Source organism: Eschrichtius robustus, chromosome 9 (assembly GCF_028021215.1).
Source record: "Eschrichtius robustus isolate mEscRob2 chromosome 9, mEscRob2.pri, whole genome shotgun sequence".
Lineage (NCBI taxonomy): Eukaryota > Metazoa > Chordata > Mammalia > Artiodactyla > Eschrichtiidae > Eschrichtius > Eschrichtius robustus.
The window spans coordinates 62,749,864-62,769,701 of record NC_090832.1 but is presented as its reverse complement, the minus strand read 5'-3'; positions in this window follow the sequence as shown (position 1 = coordinate 62,769,701).

The following is a 19,838-nucleotide window of genomic DNA, read 5'->3' as shown; positions in this document are numbered from 1 at the left end:
GGAGGCTTCATGTTCTCTTTGGATACACAGTAACATAGTTACTGACCAGAAATTGATGCCAAGAAAACTTGAGAAAGTTTGGAATCCCCAAATTTTAACTTTTTACCATTTCAGACTTAGGATCTAGAGGAAAATGACAGAAATCCTGTGCTCCAGAAATGAATCCCACTTGTCTGACAAATAAATGTGTTAGTTTTCTTTCTTGCAGACACTGGTCTGCCAAATACAAAAACTCAAGTCACATATAATTTTCATTTTCTTAACTTTTAGTAATTCATTCATTTCATTATATTTTGAAAGGAGAATTAATGGATTAAATATTTTATAGACCAGGATATTCTTGTAATATAAATGTGTAAGTGAACCTAATGGAAATTAAAACACATTTTAAACCTTTAAACTTTTCAAACTGCCAATCTTATTCAGTCTGTTGCTTCATCAGTTGAATATTAATATCAACTGCTTCTTTGAATTTCATTTCAACTTAAGTCCACTGATTTGACAGTAATTCAATAAAAGAGCCCTATAGGATTCTAAAATTTAATATGCACATTAAGTTAATTAAGAAAATGACATTTCTCCTTTTATATGTTTTGCAGTAGGTATTAAATATTTATAGCCCCAAATAGCCTGTTGTTAGAGCAGCCTTTGTTCTTCTACCTCTTAAAACATACCAAAAAAGGATACATACACAAGCTATGCTATTCACACTGTGCCCCTGCCCTATTATTTACTATAAATAATGAAATGACTGGGTGAGTGTCTGAAGTGAGCTGTGACTTAGGGCAGTCAGTTTCTTGGTGCATAATACTTCCATGGGATTCAAAATAGCTCAGATTTTCAGTACATTTCATTAGGAGCAGATACGAAATAAAGAAAACTTGCATTTTGCACTCCAAATGGTATTTTTAAAATTGATGTTGAAATTTCAGGAAATATAGGAAGACTAATTTGGAGGGGAGGGTCCAAAGGAGGAAAAGTTAATAAGGATTATTAAAATATCTTTACAAAATGTCAAGGATGGCAGCTTCACTTCATAAACAATCTTACTGATAATCTGGAAATTACCTGAGGGCTTTCAAGTGGCTGCTGAATTACTTTATCCTAACCTGTGAATATAAATTACGGTCTTTCTTCATCCAAGGAGACAAATATGGACATATTTTTTGAGTTTTCACCTAAAATTTGTTTTTTAGTTAGCACCTCTAGAAGGATGTATTTAGCATTTCACTGTACAGGATATAACTGGCAAAGTGAACCATTTTTTTTTTTTCATTCGAAAACTGAGCTGCTGAGATGGATTTATTATACTTGGCATTGTCTTCATAAGAATAAAGAAAAACACGTTATTGACAATGCAGGATACTATTTGATATATAAAAATATAAATACTTAATCCCCAATAAAATCAAAATTTAGAATGGGCATAACATTGTCTAGTGTTTCTGTTATTATTTTCCCTGGGGCAGTTGAAGTACTTCTAATAGTACTGAGAGTTCTTTAGTTCTCAAATCTGCCACATGACGGGCTCAGCAGCAAATACTGTCTGTCGATGCTACTTCACAAATTGGAACACTCCTGCAGGTTTATAGTCATATAAACACGTAGACCATAATAAGGAAACCTTGATTATTAGTTCACTAATAGCTCTCTTCCTTCTTTATTTTATTAATTTGTAAAATTTTGATCCAAGCAATATACTAACATAGCTTTAAAAAACCCATTAAATATTGTGGTGGCCAAAAAGTTCGTTCGGGTTTTTATGGGCCAGGAAAACCCGAACGAACTTTTTGGCCAACCTCAATAGTACAATTTTTAAAAACCTGCAATCCCTCCCCAGGTCTCCTCCTCCAGACTGGCACCCCAGAGACACAGCACTGACAAATATGTAATACCAGACATAGTTCTGGTACAAGTTTCATATGTTACTATGAATTAATTAATCAAGGATTAAGTTTATTTTTGACTTTGTTTTATGGTAAATGAGATCATGATACTTACAACCCCCATACACACACACACACACACACACACACACACAAATTCCCTTTTACCCAACCTCCTAAACTACGAATATTACAAACTTTAATCAGTAGTCAGTTTTTATATTATTACAATGTGATTATGTAGATACACATTACTGAACTAATTCTCTACTATCTTTTCTTATATAATTTTTTATCATTCTTGGAGTTAATAATTTCTTTTTTATTTACATGCATGGTTTTTTTTTTTTTTTTTTAAATTTTTATTTATTTATTTATTTATTTTTGGCTGTGTTGGGTCTTCGTTTCTGTGCGAGGGCTTTCTCTAGTTGTGGCAAGCGGGGGCCACTCTTCATCGCGGTGCGCGGGCCTCTCACTATCGTGGCCTCTCTTGTTGCGGAGCACAGGCTCCAGACACGCAGGCTCAGTAGTTGTGGCTCACGGGCCCAGTTGCTCCGCGGCATGTGGGATCTTCCCAGACCAGGGCTCGAACCCGTGTCCCCTGCATTGGCAGGCAGATTCTCAACCACTGCGCCACCAGGGAAGCCCATGCATGGTTTTTAATGTAACTATTCCTAACATTTCCAGCTTATCAAACCTATCAAAACCCTTTAATTTTTAAACTGATAAAATTAAAAATTTTAAATATAAAAATTAAAAATTATCATATAATCTATCAGCTTCTTTTTTCCCCCTTGTAAACTTTCCTCCTGGAGCACTCTACCTTTTATTTTTCCTCACACTCAACTAATTTGATTGGTTGTAGAATTCCCTGGTGACAATCATTTCTCCTTCGATTTTAGCGTCTATTGATATCTAGTGTTTTCTGCTGATAATTCAGAAGCTGTTCCTTTTTTCTGCTCCCTTTTATGTCATCTGCCCCTACACCCTTTTGGAATCTTGATTATTTACTGTTTGCCTCTGGAGTTCTAAAATTTCAAGACGATGCACTTTGGTGTGCATTTCTTTTAAAAAATGATTGATTGTCCTAGGTATTCAATGAGCATTTGCAATCATGCCGTTAGTTTCTTGTTTTTTCTGTTGTTATTTTCCTGTTGTTTTTAAAAATAATTTTTAAATTATTTCCTCTTTGTTCTATTCTGGAATGCTATTGAATTAGATGTTGGACCATCAGAATTGACTCTAATTGTTTTCTTTCTTCCATCCAACTTTTTTCCCTTTCATTTTTATTCTTAAATCTGGGAGATACCCTCAACCTTGTTTTCCAAATTTTCTATTGGAGTTTTAATTTTGGTAATATTTCCAAGATCTTTTTCTTGTTCTTTGACTGCTCTAACTTCATTGCCTTCTGTTTTTGTTCCATGGATGCCACATCTACTTTTATAATTCGGAGATACTCACTATAATTTTTCTCTCATGATCCTTTTTCCAGTGTGCTTGCTTTGATCTCTCTTTCATATTAGAGGCTAACAAGTGTCCCACGATCCTTAATTATGCACTCATATTTGAAGGTAAAGCCATCCAAAGATAATTCAAACTCTTTGTGTATAGATAGAATTTGTTTGATGTGCTTCATTTACAGTGATTAATCAGTGAGTTGATCTTTTCCTTGGGAGACATCAATATTTAGATTCCTGCTCCCCCCACTCAGCCATTCAGTTGCTGAAAAGAAGACTCCTCAGTCTCCTTCCCTCCTGTGGCTGGAGGTCTGGGATCAAAGGGTCCCATCATTATGTTTTCATACCCTCACTGCATCCTTGTATTTAGCTCTGATCCTCACCTCATCTCTTCACTGTTCTTAGTGTCCTCATGTTTAGAGCTACTGTGGTTTATTTTTTCTTGAAAATATACATGTGGTTTGTTTTCCATGCTGGTAGTCACCTTGTTTTTAAAGGTGGGGAAGGGAGACTAGGAAACACCAGATCCCATATGCATCCTTTTAAGCAACCCTCCATTTTCAATAGCTTGTCATTTCCGTGATACTTGGTATCTCCAGATGCTGAGCTTTCCAGGATCCCATGGCTGTATTGACCAGCTTCTTGTTCTCCCTCTGCCCAGGTATTTAGGTGGAGGTTCCCTTCCTGAAGTCTAGTTCAGTTACTACTTTTCCATTTGCCTTCTGATTCCTCCTGAAATCGGTCCCGCTGAATCTCAGCTGCTGATATTTCTCTGTTTCTCCTTCTCTTTGAGTGTTTAAAAGCTTTTTATTCCTTTGTAGTCATTTTGGTGAGGTTATTGGAAGGAGGGAAAGTAAGTGCATGAGATCAATCCAAATTTTAATAGAATATTAGTTTGTTAATTTTCCAGATATTAGCACCATCAGTTTACCTTCTAATATATAGACAAATGTTGCTGAGGACATTTAGAAAGACAAATCCTATCATTCTACAGTCTATTTCTCATGAAAACATATGACCTTAGTCAGAAAAAGGAAGAAAACCAGAACTGGAAGTTCAGTCCATAACTTGTGTGAAAGAACTAAGAACTGTACAATAAGAAGTTATTGTGGAAGTCCATCGGCATAAAGAGAATGACAGTGGTGCATTTGAATATTTTAGCAAAAACAAGCTGCTAAAGTTAATGAACTCTGAGAAAATGAAAGGCCATTGTGGGGAAACAAAAATAAATCCAGTTTATTTAAAAATGGAGAAACAATAATGGTCCTCACCAAAAGAAAGCCCTTACCTTTACAAAAATGTATCTCTCAACATTATTGCTATATTTTAGGAAGTAGAGTAAAGCAAAGCCATAAATACCAAAACAAACACCAATTTGCATGTATTGAATTGTTTTCAGAATTGTAGTTAAACGATGAATAAAATATTCATTGAACAAATATTTAACATTGTATTTATGCTGGTTGCTGTGACCTATTTCTAAGTAGTTCTCACTAATAAAGTTTAATTGTGCTTCTAAAAAGCCAGAAAGAATGACATAATAATTTTTGAAAAATTGTTATTTGTAAGAGGATATATAGGTGTAGTTATGGATAACTTCTTTAATACTTACCTAGAATCTAGGACTCATTATAGTAGATCTTCCATAAGAGCAGTGAAGAGATCAGTAAAATAAATTCTAAGGTACATTTTTTCATGCTAAGGCAATTTAGTGACGGAATAAAGGACGAAAGTGAGGTAAAAACAAACAAAACCTATTTGCCTATTTATTAAATGTGTGTACAGGCTGCCTATTCCAAAAACTAATTTAAAGTAGATTATTTCAAATATATCACATACTGAGAAAATTATGATTGACCAAAATAAGGTATTGAAATCTTCCAATGACTACTAAAATGAACACATCTCAGATATTCAGCCTTGAATAGGTGGAGAACCACATCTTGACCATGGACCTTCTTCCCTTTCAATCTATACTTTCCTGAAGTGATCACATCTAGTTCCATGGTTTAATATGAATGCCATCTATCTGCCCTTGACTCCTAAATTTGTATCACCAACCTTGATATATCTCCTTATCTTAAAATTCATGTACCCAACTGCCAACTTAACATCGTGGGTATGTCTATTACACACCTAAAAAATGGCATGTACAGGTCACAAATCTTGTTTCTGGTAAACATGCTCATTTGAATAATCAATGGCAACATGTCCCCTGTTTTCTCAAGTCAAAAATCTGGGATTCGTTCTTAATATCACTTTTTAACTCATTTTGCACATGCAACCCATTCATAAAGTCTTATCTGCTGTAACAACATACATCAAATCTGCCCATTCTCTCCATCCCCATTGCTAACATCATCATCAAACTATAGTCATTTGTTTTTACTTTGTTTTAATATCAGTGGAATATTTCGTAAAATAAATGTATAAAATGTATATGTAAAGCTTAAGAAATATTTTTCAACTGATATCCAACTTCAGAAATTGAACAACATCCTTTGAATACCTTGAATGCCATTGCTGATCAGATTGCCCTCTGCTTCTCCAAGAGGTAACCAACATCCTAAATCATAGGCTCATGATCTCTTGCTATTTGAAAAGTTTTTCTTTCTCTATGTGTATCCTAGTTAATACATTATTTAGTTTTGATTGGTTTTGAACTTTTCATAAATGGAGTTGTACGGTATATATTCTTCTGAAATCTTCTTCTTTCTCTCAATATCTTTTTTTTCCCTTTTTACTTTTCTTTTATTGTGGCAAAATATATGTAACATGAAATACACCATTTTAATAACTTTCAAGCCTATGGTTCAACGTTCACATTGTTGTATAACTGTTACCGCTATTTCCAGGACTTTCTCATCTTCTCCAGCTCTGACCATTAAACGTTCAGTCCTCATCCCCCAAAAGTCCCCAGCCCTGGCACCCACCCTTCTACTTTCTGTTTCTATGGATCCGACTATTCCAGGGATTCCTATGTAAATGGAATCAAACAGTATTTGACCTTTTCTGTCTGGCTTATTTCACTTAGTATAATGTTCATCCATGTTGCAGCATGTGTCACAATTTCTTTCCTTTTTCAGGCTGAATGATATTTCATTGTATGGATATACTACGTTTTGTTTATCCATTCATACATTGATGGACAATTGGGTTGCTTCCACATTTTGGCTATTTTTAATAATGCTGCTATAAACATGGATGTACAAACATCTGTTTCAGTCCCTGCTTTCACTTGTTCTGACTGCATACCTAGAAGTGGAATTGATGGGTCATATAGTAATTCTATGTTCAACTTTTTGAGGCACCCACACACCGTTTTCCACAGTGGGTACACTGTTTTACATTCGCACCAGCAATGTATGAGGGTTCCAGTTTCTTCACATATTTTCCATTTTTTTGATAATAGCCATCCAACACGTATTTTCCATTTTTTTGATAATAGCCATCCAAATGGGTTTGAAGTGGTATCTCACTGTGTTTTGATTTGTGTTTCCTTAATGATTAGTGATGTTGAGCCTCTTTTCATGTGCTTTTGCTGGCCATTTGTGTATCTTCTTTGGAGAACTGTCCAAGTTCTCTGCCCATTTTTGAATTGGGTTGTTTGGTTTTTTGCTGTTGTTGAATTGAAGGAGTTCTTTATATATTCTGGATATTAAGCTCTTAGATACATGATTTGCAAATATTCTCTCCCATTCTGTGAGTTGTCTTTTTATTCTCTTGATAGTGTCCTCTGATGCACAAAAGGTTTTCATTTGGATGAAGTCCAGTTTGTCTGGTTTTTTTCTTTTTTTTAATTAGTTAATTTATTTATTTTTGGCTGCACTGAGTCTTCGTTGCTGTGCGCCGGCTTTCTCTAGTTGCGAAGAGCAGGGCCTGCTCTTTGTTGCGGTGCCTGGGCTTCTCATTGCAGTGGCTTCTCTTGTTGTGGAGCATGGGCTCTAGGCACGCAGGTCTCAATATCTTGTTTGTGATGTTTGTCTGTGTTACTGTGTGAATTTGTAGTTCATTCACTTTTACTGCTTTATACTAGGCAATTGTTTTAGTGTTTCACAATTTACATATTAATTATAATTTGTATAAAGATTTGGATGATTTCCCAATTTTTCTTGATGTTTTATTGTTCTCATCTTGAATTAAACACAATACTGCTATGAACCATTCTTGGAATAAGTCTGTTGTGAATATATGTTAGAGTTTCTCCAAAGTACATATATAGAGTATAAGAATGAAGTCCTGGGGTTTTCATATGTTCAAATGCAATGAATTATGCCAAACTATTAAATGTTTGTGCTGCTTTACACTACTACTAACAGTAAATGAGAGTTAGTATAGTTTCACTACCTCACCAATACTAATTATAATCTCTAATTTTTTAATTTTTGCCCTTCTGAAGAGTATAAGGAGGCATCTTTTTGTGATATAAAATTTACATTTTCCTGGTTACTAATGTGGTTTAGCATCTTTCCTTATATTTATGTCCATTCATGTTCCCTGTTCTCTGAAATGCATATTTGGTCATTTAAGCATTTTTTTGGGGGGGGTAAGTTCTAGTTATCTTGCTTACTCTTTAATCTTTTTTTTCCCTGTGTTTTTTTTAACATCTTTATTGGAGTATAATTGCTTTACAATGGTGTGTTAGTTTCTGCTGTATAACAAAGTGAATCAGCTATACATATACATATATCCCCATATCTCCTCCCTCTTGTGTCTGTGCTTTGTGATCATTTAAGCATTTTTTATTAATTGTCTTATAATTATTGATTTGTAGAAATTTTATATTTTCAACATTATGATCTTCTATCCAATATGATTTTGTAAATATTTTATTTCAGTTCAGGTCTTGTTCTTCTATTACTTTTATGGTATCTTATGATAATAAAAATATGTATTTTAATTGAGTCAAATTTATGAATATTTTCTTTTGTGTTTGGACTTTTTGAATCTTCTTTGAGATAACCTTTCCAAACATTGAATTCCAAGGATATTTTCCTATATTTTCCTCTAAAGCTTTTAAAGTTGTGCCTTTTACATTTAAATATTTTACATTTCTTAAAGCAAGTTTTGTGAATGGCACCTGTAGGGATTTAATTTCATTTTTCATTTTTGAACAAATGTCTAAGTTCCAGCACAGTTCCTGAAGTAGTCAACTCTTTTCCAGTAACTGGTAGTGTAACAAATCAAGTCTCCATACCTGTGTGGGTCTATTTTTATTTTTTAAGTTTTTGTGTGTGGGTCTATTTTTAGAATGTTTTCTTCCACTATTTCCTATCTCAAACACCATGTTATCTTAATTATATAGCTATAACTTTATAATAATACATCTTGATGTTTTATATAGCAAGTTTCTTCACCTGATGCTTCTTCTAGAGAGTCTTGGCTATTATTGTTTCTGCATAAATTTTAAATAGTTTTCAATTTTCTTTAAAGATCCTTTAAGTTTCTTTTTTTAGTTGCATTGAACCTATAAGGCAGTTTGGGGAAATTTCAATCTTTAACATACTCAGCCTTTTGGTAAACCAAAAACAGGATATACCTCTCCACTTGTTTAGGGTTTTTTCCTTGTCTTTTAATAAAGCTTTATAATTTTCCCCAAAAGTGTTTTTACATATTTTATTAACCTACTTATTTGTTTGCTTGTTTACATATACCTTATGTTTTTGGTTGCATTAACTAGGAGAGGTTTTTTTTCCTGGTTATCTAGTCTCCCAACGTGCTAGAAATAAAAGTTTTTTCAAAATTTCTTAATTGGAATATTGCAGTAGACTCTTAACTGGTCCTCTGCTTCCACTTTTGTCTACTTAAGAGTCTATTCTCCTCACTTAACACATTCTGAAATTTTTCTATTTACTTATTGTTTGATGTGTTTGTTACATGTCTTCTCTCACCAGAACTCAGCTTTCTGAAAGTAGAAACTTTCCTTATCAACACTATATCACCAGTGTCTAAAATGAAGTGATCACTTTAAAAACTTGTTGAGTAAATGAGTACGTGAGTCACATATATTGTTAATATTTCAGATTGCATAAGTCCACACAAAGGCTTTGCCTTCTCGTAAATAAATAAATTGTCTTGGCTATTAATTAACCAGCATGGGCTAAGATCATGGAATTTCAAACCAAAGAATAATATTTATGGGTAGCAGGTAATATAGAAGGAACTGATGACCATTTGTTTATTCTCTTCTGTTTTCTGGATACATTCACTTGCAATTTATCTTTGAACACAGGGTAGACTTTACTGTTGATCACAGGTCACCTAGTTCTACCTGTCATCCAGTGTTCCAAGCCCTCTACTGCATCTTTGTCGAGTAGCCACAAGACTTCCACTTGAACTCTTTCAGCGACAGGCAACACACTCTCTCCCCAAGTTGCCATTCCATTTTCAAATAGCCTTATTATATTAGAGTTCTTTATACCTAATGAAATTCTGCTTCTCTTGAATCACCATCATTGATCTGAGCTCTGACTACCAGATCCTCAAAAAACAAATTTCACCTCTTTCAGCTTGATAGCACTTCAAATATCTTAAGTAGGCTATTAGTTATACTAATTTTTTCTTATAATCCTAAACATCTCTACTTTCATACTTGCATTCTTTCAGCGACTGTTTCTTTAGTGTCTACCACATGCTAAGCATAGCAGAGATGAGCAATAGTAATTTGAGAAAATATTTCTTCTCACATCTCATTATATGACAACTCCCAAAAGTAAGCTTTAACCTTTCAGGATGTACTTGTCAACCTAATAGATATTTAATAGACACTTAGGGCTTTTACTTAATCCTAGTTACAAAGATGGAACTGTTTTTACAAAAAAAAGGACATAGGAACCTTAAACAAATTTTAAAAGAGAGACTAAAGTGTTTAATCACCAAAAATCAGGCTGTATAGAAGATCACATATTTCCATTTCCTGTCAATATTCAATATAATTTTGGGTTGCTTCTCCAAAGAATTCTGTCAAAAAAATCCTAAATTTCCAGGAAAGACCATCTGGTATTTCGTAAGTATTATGTATTCTTTTTAAAGGTATAGACTTAGCCCTCTGACTAAGAAGTTTAGTTCTTTGGGTAAAGAACTAAAACCAAAAACTATGCCACATTTCAGTCTTCAATTTTGCCCCCAATCATCCTTGTCAACTGAAAATACTTATCTAAATTTCCAGAGTTCATCACTAAACTTATCAAAGCTTGACCCTAGCTGATTTTAAAGTTGAATAATATTTTTCAGGGAATTTCATTGCATAGCCATTTGGGACTGCCTGCTCTAATGTTCAGCTATTAGCAAATTAGACTTAACATATGCAAACCCATGTCCCATTGACATTGGACTGAGCTGACTAGCAGTACAAGAATCTTAAAACCTTCAATCATATACCCAGTGGAAAAAGATATTGTATCCTGTAAACCATAGACTGTCTTGAAGCCCCAGATACTGAGAGGTGCGAGACTCTAACTCATCAGCACACTATAGTTCCCAGTCTCTCCAAGGTTCTGATCATTGACGCCCATTTGTTTCCTCCCACTCGCGGTACACATTCACTCTAATGTTCGATATATACTATATATTCCTGGTTATATATATATATATATCTGCAAAATATACAGTTTTGTGTGTGTGCAGATTTTTTATTAATTTACATAGAGTATATTATGATGCATAGTGTGGTGTTTTGTTCAGTTTCTTGTTTTACTAAACAAGATCTATCCAGGTAGCTAAATGTATGTAAAGATTTCCCCAGTTCGGAAGGACTCACCAGACTCCACAGAGCATCCTGACTTAGGGTTGCATTTAAATGTAAAATATACCAGCACAACCAAAGAGAGTGCAAGAGAGAATTAGAGGTCCAAGAGATATCTCATTTGCAAGGAGCCATTATTAGGCAAACTCAAAGGAAAAGTTCCCAGGGAAGCCATTTTATGTCCCTTTGGTCACATAAGCAAGGCAGGCTTATCAGACACCAGTAGACTAGTTTCAACCATTCTTAAGAAACTGGCCCAGTGAGTCCCCAACACATCATAAATTCTACTGTCTCTTATCTTGGCCAAGAATAAAAACCAGACCTCCACTTGGCCCTGAAATAAAGATAGAGTTCCTCAATACAGTTATAAATCAACTCTACCTCCACAAAGCATATTTAGTGTATTGTTTCTAATTGCTCGATAGTATTTCATGGCTTTAAGTGTTACCTTTAAGTACTGTTTAATCATTCCCCCTGGAGATGGACATCAGGTTGCCTCCAGTTTCCAGCTAGCACAAACAGCACGGTGATGTACATTTCATACCTATTTTCTTGTAGACCTGTGTGAGTTTTCCTGGCAATCTCAGGTGTAGAATTGCTAGATCATCAGTAGGGTAATCATTTAACTTGTCATCCACACTAAAATAATGTTCAGACTGGAAGAGGGCATTATTAATAATTATACTGGAACAACTGTATGAACCAGAACCTGGCAAACTAATGTATATAGTCCTCTGAATCATAGGTGCATGCATACACTTAATATACCAACCTGTTCTCCAGGTAGCATAAAGATACCTGTCTTCACCCTTCCTTGTCAACATTTAGTATTTTCAAATTTCTAATTTGACACGTTCAATGTTCCTTTCATCTACATTTATCTTCACATATGTGTTAGCTATAGTCTTCTCTTTCTTTTAATTTCAAATTCACAGCTTTTTTTTCTACTTTAAATACACATTGGATGTCAGATTTTGAGCTAGATATTATATTCCCTCAATTTGTCACCTGTCCATTAACTTTACCCTTAATTTTGGATAACAAGTCCTTAAGTTTGATATAGTGAATCAGTTTTTTAGCTTTTAGTGTGCTATATGTAATTGTTTAAGTAGTATTTCTCCATCTAAAGATTTTCTTCTATATTTTCTTCCATTGGTTATATGGTTTTGCCTTTCATAACTAGGACGTTAATTTATAATTAACTTAAACTAGGGACCCGATTTTATTTTTTCTCTATATGAAAAGCCCGATTTTGACTACAGAAGTCTTGACTTTATTTCTAACCCTTACTCTCAATGAAGCAATCTTTATCTACCAAACACCCTTGTATTTTCTCAGCTAGTTAATATTGTTCTCCACTTGGCCTCTGTTTTTAGCCCTCACACTAAAAGAACTATCTACACGCAGGTATTTAAAGGCACATGGTGGCAGCGGGACCCTGCTGTCACTGAGTATAGGTTTCCTGCAATTCAGGAGTGTGCAACCTGCCAATTTTGGGTTAGCACCTGTGCCTCCAGTATAACTTGCAGAGGGACACATGCCATCTTAACACATGGGTACCAGAAAGGAGCCAAACAATTATTCTTTTGGGTGAACATCAATTCTTAGCTTTTTTTTCTTCCTGTAATGCCCGTTTTTGAAAATCTACCTCTCATTTTTAGATGGAGAAAAGTGTTATACACACAGATCCAGAAAGTGAAGTTGAAGGTTTGTGTTTACCTTCTTTTGGATTATTTGAATAGTCTTTGTCATCTATTTTATATTGGCTTATTAGACAAAATTCTTTGCTGTTGCTTTAGGATTTATAGTATACACTTTTAACTTATCATAGTCTACCTTCAAGTAATATTATATCACTTTACTTATAGTTGGAGATATTGCAGTAGTTAACTTCTGTTTGCCCCCCAAACTTTGTGCTATTGTTGTTATGCATTTTACTTCTCCATATGCTATAAACTGTACAATCCGTTGTTTTTATTTTTGCTTTATACAGTAAATTTTCTTTTATAGAGACTAAATTTAATAGAAAATTATTTTTGATCTACCTGCATATTAACCATTTCTGGTGCTCTTTGTACTTTGGTATAAATTCAAATTTTCATCTGGGATCATGTTCTTCTGTTGAAGGACTTCCTTTAACATACCTTGTAATAAAGATACACTTGTCCTGAAATTTTTAGCTTCTCTATGTTTGAGAAAGTCTTCATTTTGTCTTTATATTTGAAAGATATTTTCCCTGGATATAGAATGCTGATTTTAGTATGTTAATGATGTTTCCCCACTGTTTTTCGTCTTCCATTGTTTCTGATAAGAAATCTGTATTCTATTCTAATCTTTACTCTCAGTAAATGATATGTCTTTTTCCTTTGACTACTTTTAAGATTTTCTCACTTCATTTTTAAGCAATTTCATTCTGATATGCCTTGGTATAGTTTCCTTCAAGTTTCTTCTGCTTGTAGCACAAGACTTCTTGGGTCTATATATTTATAGCTTTCATCAAATTTGAAAGTTTCCAACCATATTTCTCCAAATATTTTTTCTATCTACCCCTCCTTTAGGACTCCTATTATCTGTATATTAGGTGGCTTGAAATTTTCCAAGAGCTATCTGATGCCCTATTCATTTTTTTTCTCTTTGTGCTCCATATTGGATAGTTTCTATTGCTATATCTTCAGTTTCACTAATCTGTCTTCTGCAGAATCTGTGGTTAATTCCGTTTAGTGTATTTTTATCTCAGAAGTTGTAGTTTTATATCTAGAAGTTAAATATGAGTCTTTTAAAAATATCTTCCATATTTCTAACATGCTCAAACATATGGAACATCTTGTTTTCTTGCTTCCTTGAATGCTTGGTTATTTTCTATTGGATGCCATGTATTGTAAATTTTTACTTTGTTGAATGCCTAATATTTTTGTGTATCTATGAATGTTATTGACTTAATATGATGCAATAAGAGCATTATCTATGTAGTCTTGTCATAAATGTTTAACCTCAATTTAACCATGGGAAATTCAAATACAGAATTTGGGATATTTTAAGAAATAAGTTACAGTATTATCTTTAAAAAAATCAATTTTGTGAAAAGCAAATACATAAAGGACCCAAAAACTCAGTGGTATCATTTTATATAAAGAAGACTAAAGAGTCATAACAGCCAATAGCAATGCATGAATCTTGATTGTATCAAAAAAGAAATCAGTTTCAAAAACATTTAGTACACAATTGAAAAAAAATTATATATGAGATTCATATTATATGATATGCCATTATTATTGTCTTCTTGAAGTACGATAATGGCATTGTGGTCATACAGGAGAGTGCTGTTTTTCTTAATATTTTCTGAAGTATTTAGCTAAGAAGTGGGCTATCTGAAATATGCTTTCATATAGTTAAGCAGAGAGAAAGAGACTGAGAGAGAGTGAGAGAGAATGAGAGAGAACAAGTGAAAGAGAGAGAAAGCAAATATGACAAAATCTTAGCAATCAATAAAGCTAGGTGAAGAGTGTGCAGCTGTTCTTTTTAATAATGCCTCAATCTATCAGTTTGAGGATTTTTCAAATGAAAAGTTGGTAATTAGGGGCAAAACCAAGACCAGATGGTTTTACAAGGAAGTTTCATTAAATCTTTAATCATTTTTGAGTTAGAAATTATTTTGAGAAATAAGGTATCCATACTAATTTCGTAATGTGAGAATAACCTTGAAACTAAGTCACATGAGAACAGTTTGAAAAATGCAAATTTTAATGTACTTCTATAAACATGAAAACAGAAATAAAATTTGATAAAATATCAAATTGTAACTAGAAGTTTAATAACAAATAATACATTATGGCCAAGTAGGGTTTATCCTAAAAATACAATGATATTTTAACAGTAAATTTACCAAATTAATGGGTTAAAGAAAAACGCTGCAATCATCTAATAGGTTCCAAAATATTCCACAATATATAGGACTAAACAGCAGAGAAAATGAATGAACTAGATCTGCATGCATCTTCATGTAAATGTCTCTGAAAACATAAGTTTGAATGCATCAGTAGGTTGCATTTGATACCACAAGTATGAAATTAAAAAATGAACCAAGGGACTTCCCTGCTGGCACAGTGGTTAAGAATACACCTGCCAAGGCAGGGGACATGGCTTCGAGCCCTGGTCCGGGAAGATCCCACATGCCGTGGAGCAACTAAGCCCACGCGCCACAACTACTGAGCCTGTGCTCTAGAGCCTGCAAGCCACAACTACTGAGCCTGCGTGCCACAACTACTGAAACCTGCACACCTAGAGCCCATGCTCCGCAACAAGAGAAGCCACCGCCATGAGAAGCCCACGCACCGCAGCAAAGAGTAGCCCCTGCTCGCCACAACTGGAGAAAGCCCATGTGCAGCCAAGAAGACCCATGCAGCCAAAAATAAATAAATTAATTAATTGATTTTTTTAAAAAGAACCAAAATAGTACATCAAGTTTGTGGCTACATATATTCAAAGTAAAAGTATAAGAACATGAATGTTGAGAGTATATCTCCTCCTTATGATATTCCAATGGCTTCTCATAACTCCTAAGATGAATAACAAAATCTTTACTATGGACTCTAAGGCTCTACCTGATCTGATATCAGCCAGCATTTCTAGAATTGTCAGATATTACATTTCTCCTAGCTCTGTGTGTTCCAGCCTTGCCTGATTTCATTCACAGACTTGAATGTGTCATAGCACAGATCACTAAGGCCCCTTTGCTCATGTCATTTCCTCTTTATGAAATAGTCTAGTCTTACTCCTCCTACATAATTTCTATTTATTTTTCAACTCTCATCTCATTTCTCACTTATTCAGGAGATACACAGTCAGATTCCCCCATTTTACTCTTATAACATTACATACTATTCTTTCCCTCTGGGGCTCTATATCAGTTGTTATTTCTCATTTATTGATGAGGTTGTATGATTAGTATTTGTCTTCCCATTAGGTTTGTACTTCCCCCACCTAAAATCAGAGACCACATCTGTTTGCTAACCAGTGTATCCCTAGCACCCAGTACAGTTCTTACACATTAAAGGTGCTTACCAAATATTTATTAAGTTGGTGAATGAATTAGCAAAGTTGCTTTCTTTCAAAGGATTCCTTTATTTTGATTGTAATCCCTCTAAAATGTTTTTCTTTCTGTGGGTTTTTCTATGTTCTCATTTATCTTTCTCATGAGACTAATGCAGTAGGATATGGTTTGGGTGTCTCTCCCTGGATGAGAGGGAATGGATACCATGATTGACAACAACATCTAGAACCGTGATTGAATGGAGCATTTCCCAGAAAATGGAAGGGATATGCTAATCTTGCCTATATTTATATGAAATTGCATGGCAGAGCAAATAATTAAGCTGTTTAGGAATTAGGATATATAACAGAAAATATATTCTGAAATAAAAATTAGAATTGAAATATGCTTTTTTTCATGTCTACATTATCTAAGAATGTATAATCATCACTCTTCCTGAGGAAAGAATAAAAATGGCTTCAAAGTTATTAAGTAAAAAGATAATGACAGCTCTTTTCAGCATTTCCATCCTTTCAATTTAACAACTATTTATTGAGCATCATGTATGTGTAAGACATGGAACTTGTGCTGTGAAGCACGTTGATAAATAAGTAACAAACAGTGACAGAGCTAGAATTAAAATCCATATTCGTATGACTCCTAAGCCCTAGTTTTGTGCACTACAGGCCAAGTATGTAAAAGTTTTGGGTGAACCTAGTAAGCCTGGAAAAGTGTACATCTTTCTCCTCTAAGCCAGTGTTTCCTCAAATGTGATGCTGTTCTGGGAAAGATACCAAGGTCAAATTAGCTTGGGAAATTAGCTTGTCATATACTTAAAGAGCTCTGAGAAAGTTTTTAGTAAAGAAGCAGGTTTTTCATTGTTTAACTCAGCACTTCCTAAAAGGTACTTAAACAGGGAATTTTTTAAATGTAATGTATCCTGGGAAACTGTTGCAGGCAAGAAGGAGCTATAAAATCTTTTTTGGTGGTATTTTTTCTTCTAATGTAGATCTGGGTTTCAGAAACACACTTTTGTAGAGCTCAATGCCCTTTCTCACCCCCTGCCTTTGCTCTTTGCCCGAAACACCCATGCCCTTTTTTGTGATACATGATGCATTCTTATGTATACATTAGTTCAAATGTCAGATCAAATGTGAAGTCTTCTGTTAACCCTTTACCTACATACGTATAAACGTGTGTGCACGCGCACACACACAAAAGAAGCACTAAAAGTTATAAAGTAATAATATTAAAGACTTCTAACTTTCATAAGCATTTACTATGTTAAGACTTGACTTAACACATCACAAATTTAATTTAATGCTCACAATTATTAATTATTATCCCTTTAATTTCCCTGTATCTCACATATCATTTCTCTGATCCTCCGGTCTTCCTTGTACATCTCTGACAACTCCTTCATGGTCTACTTTGTTGGTTCTTTTCATTTCCACAAAGTCTAAATGTTGGCCTACCCTAGCCTTTTGCAGTCACACCATTGGTTATTTCATCACATTTCATGTTGAATATCGCAGCTAAGAGCACAGACCTTTGAGCTAAACTGTCTGACTTTGAATCGCAGCTCAACTACTTTGTTAGATGTGCAACCTTGAGCTAATAATCTTTCGTTTCTCACCTCAGGGAGCTCATCTGTTAAAAACTGGGATCTTAACAGTACCTACACCATAGAATTGTTGGAGCATTAAATGAATTAATATCTGCAAAAATGCCTGGCACTATATGTGTTTGCTGATATTATTATTTATACTCTAATGACTTATAAATTGTATCTAGTCTGGACTTCTGCCATGAATCTGTGACTCATACATCCAACTACCTGCACAGTGCCTGCAATTGGAAATCTAAGATACATCTCAAATTTATTATGTATAAAATAGAAAATCTTATCACCCTTTAGCCAGGGTGAACTCAGTAAATGGCAACTACATCCAGTGGCAAAGGCAGGCCACTGAGGCATCCTTGCAGGCATCCTTGAGTTTTCTCTTTCTCTTAGGTCATCCATCCATACATCAAATTAAGATTGCTCTGCCTTTAAGTTATCTAGACTCTTACCACTTCTTGCTGCACCCATCCTAACCATTGGCCCAAGGCCCCAGGATCCCTCATCTGAAGTTTTGTACTAGCTTCCTAATTTATCTCTCAGCTTCTGCCCTTGCTTTCCTGTGGACCATATTCAAATAGAAGAATGGCTATTTTAAAATGTCAATCAGGTAATATCACTCCTCTGCTCATAAAATTCTGTGACTTCCTACCTTACTGATTAAAAGCTGCAGTCCTTACAAAGGTTTATAACAATTTTCCTAATCTGCCCCACCGACTCCCTGAAACTGTCTAATCTCATCTACTATCTTCCCTTCTTTAATTCCACCCTTACTGCTCCTGCTTCCTCCCAGCTCCTCCAGCAACAGACATGATTTTCTCTCAGGGTCTTTGCCCTTGCTATTCCTTCTACTTGGAATATTCCTTTCTCAGGGACCTACATGCCTGTCTCCCTCATTCCTTCAGTTATTTTCTCGAAGTCCACCTTCCCGAAGCCTTCTTTGACTACCTTATTGAAAATTGCAACTCCACTCTACCCCAGCTCTCTTTCTCTGCTTAATTTTTCTCCATAGAATTTAAGACAAGCTGGCACATGATAGCTTTTACTCATTTGTTTATTTATTGTTCAACTTCCCCCTCTAGCTTCTAAGCTCAATGAAGAGTTGGGTTTTTATTTCATTTGTTCACTGCATATCCACAGTGCTTAGCAGAGTATATGGCACATAATCGGTGCTTGAGAAATAATTATAGAATAAGTGACTCCCCCGCACATGATGGATGAAGAAAGTGTGACTCACAGAAATAAGTAATTTGCTCAGAGCATCCAAAATTTGCCTACGGCATCCAAGGTCAAACCCAGAATTAAAAGATGCCGATCAGCATCTAGGGTGCACATGCTCAACCAATATGTGATTTACAGAGAATATTATTTGAGTAGTCATGTACATACTCCCTTTCCTCACTAGAAGCTGACTTCCTTGAGAGCAGGAACAGTTTTAGTCATCTTTATAGCCTTGGTACCTAATACAGAATTGGGATCATAGAAATAGTGACGTGCTGAAGCAGCTACCCCAGCTTGAGAGAGTCTACAGTGTGCCTCTCTTCCAACTCTGCTTTCAGTGATATATTGATACATTGGTAGCTTGGAATGGGCCTAAGGGCCATGGAAATCACCAAACACTACAACTCAAGGCGTTTTCCCCAGAGAGCTGGTTGCTAAATATTTACTTGCATAAATGCATACAATTACATAAAAGATACTTTTAAAAATGTTTGGCGCATGAGTGAATGTACTGGTGAATGAAATGTATAGGCAATAGTTATATGCCAAGTCTTTTAGTCTTTTAGTCTTTTAGTCATCACCAGTCTTTTAGTGCACTGGTGATGCAGAGAATGTGAAGAGAAGGTGGAGGCTGGTGATCACTAACTTTCAATGAACATAAAAAAAAATCACATTAAATAATAAAATCCTTGTGATAGAACATAGTTCAATTTCCTACTTTATGAGGGAATTTTATATAAAGAATCCTTTAAAGGAGATATCCAGAAATTACCAAAATAAAATCTTCCAATGAGAGGGAATCCAAGGAAATCAGGTAGAGCTCTATTTCTTTCCAGGATAAAAAAAAAAAAAAAAAATAGATTCATATTTCTTTACAAGT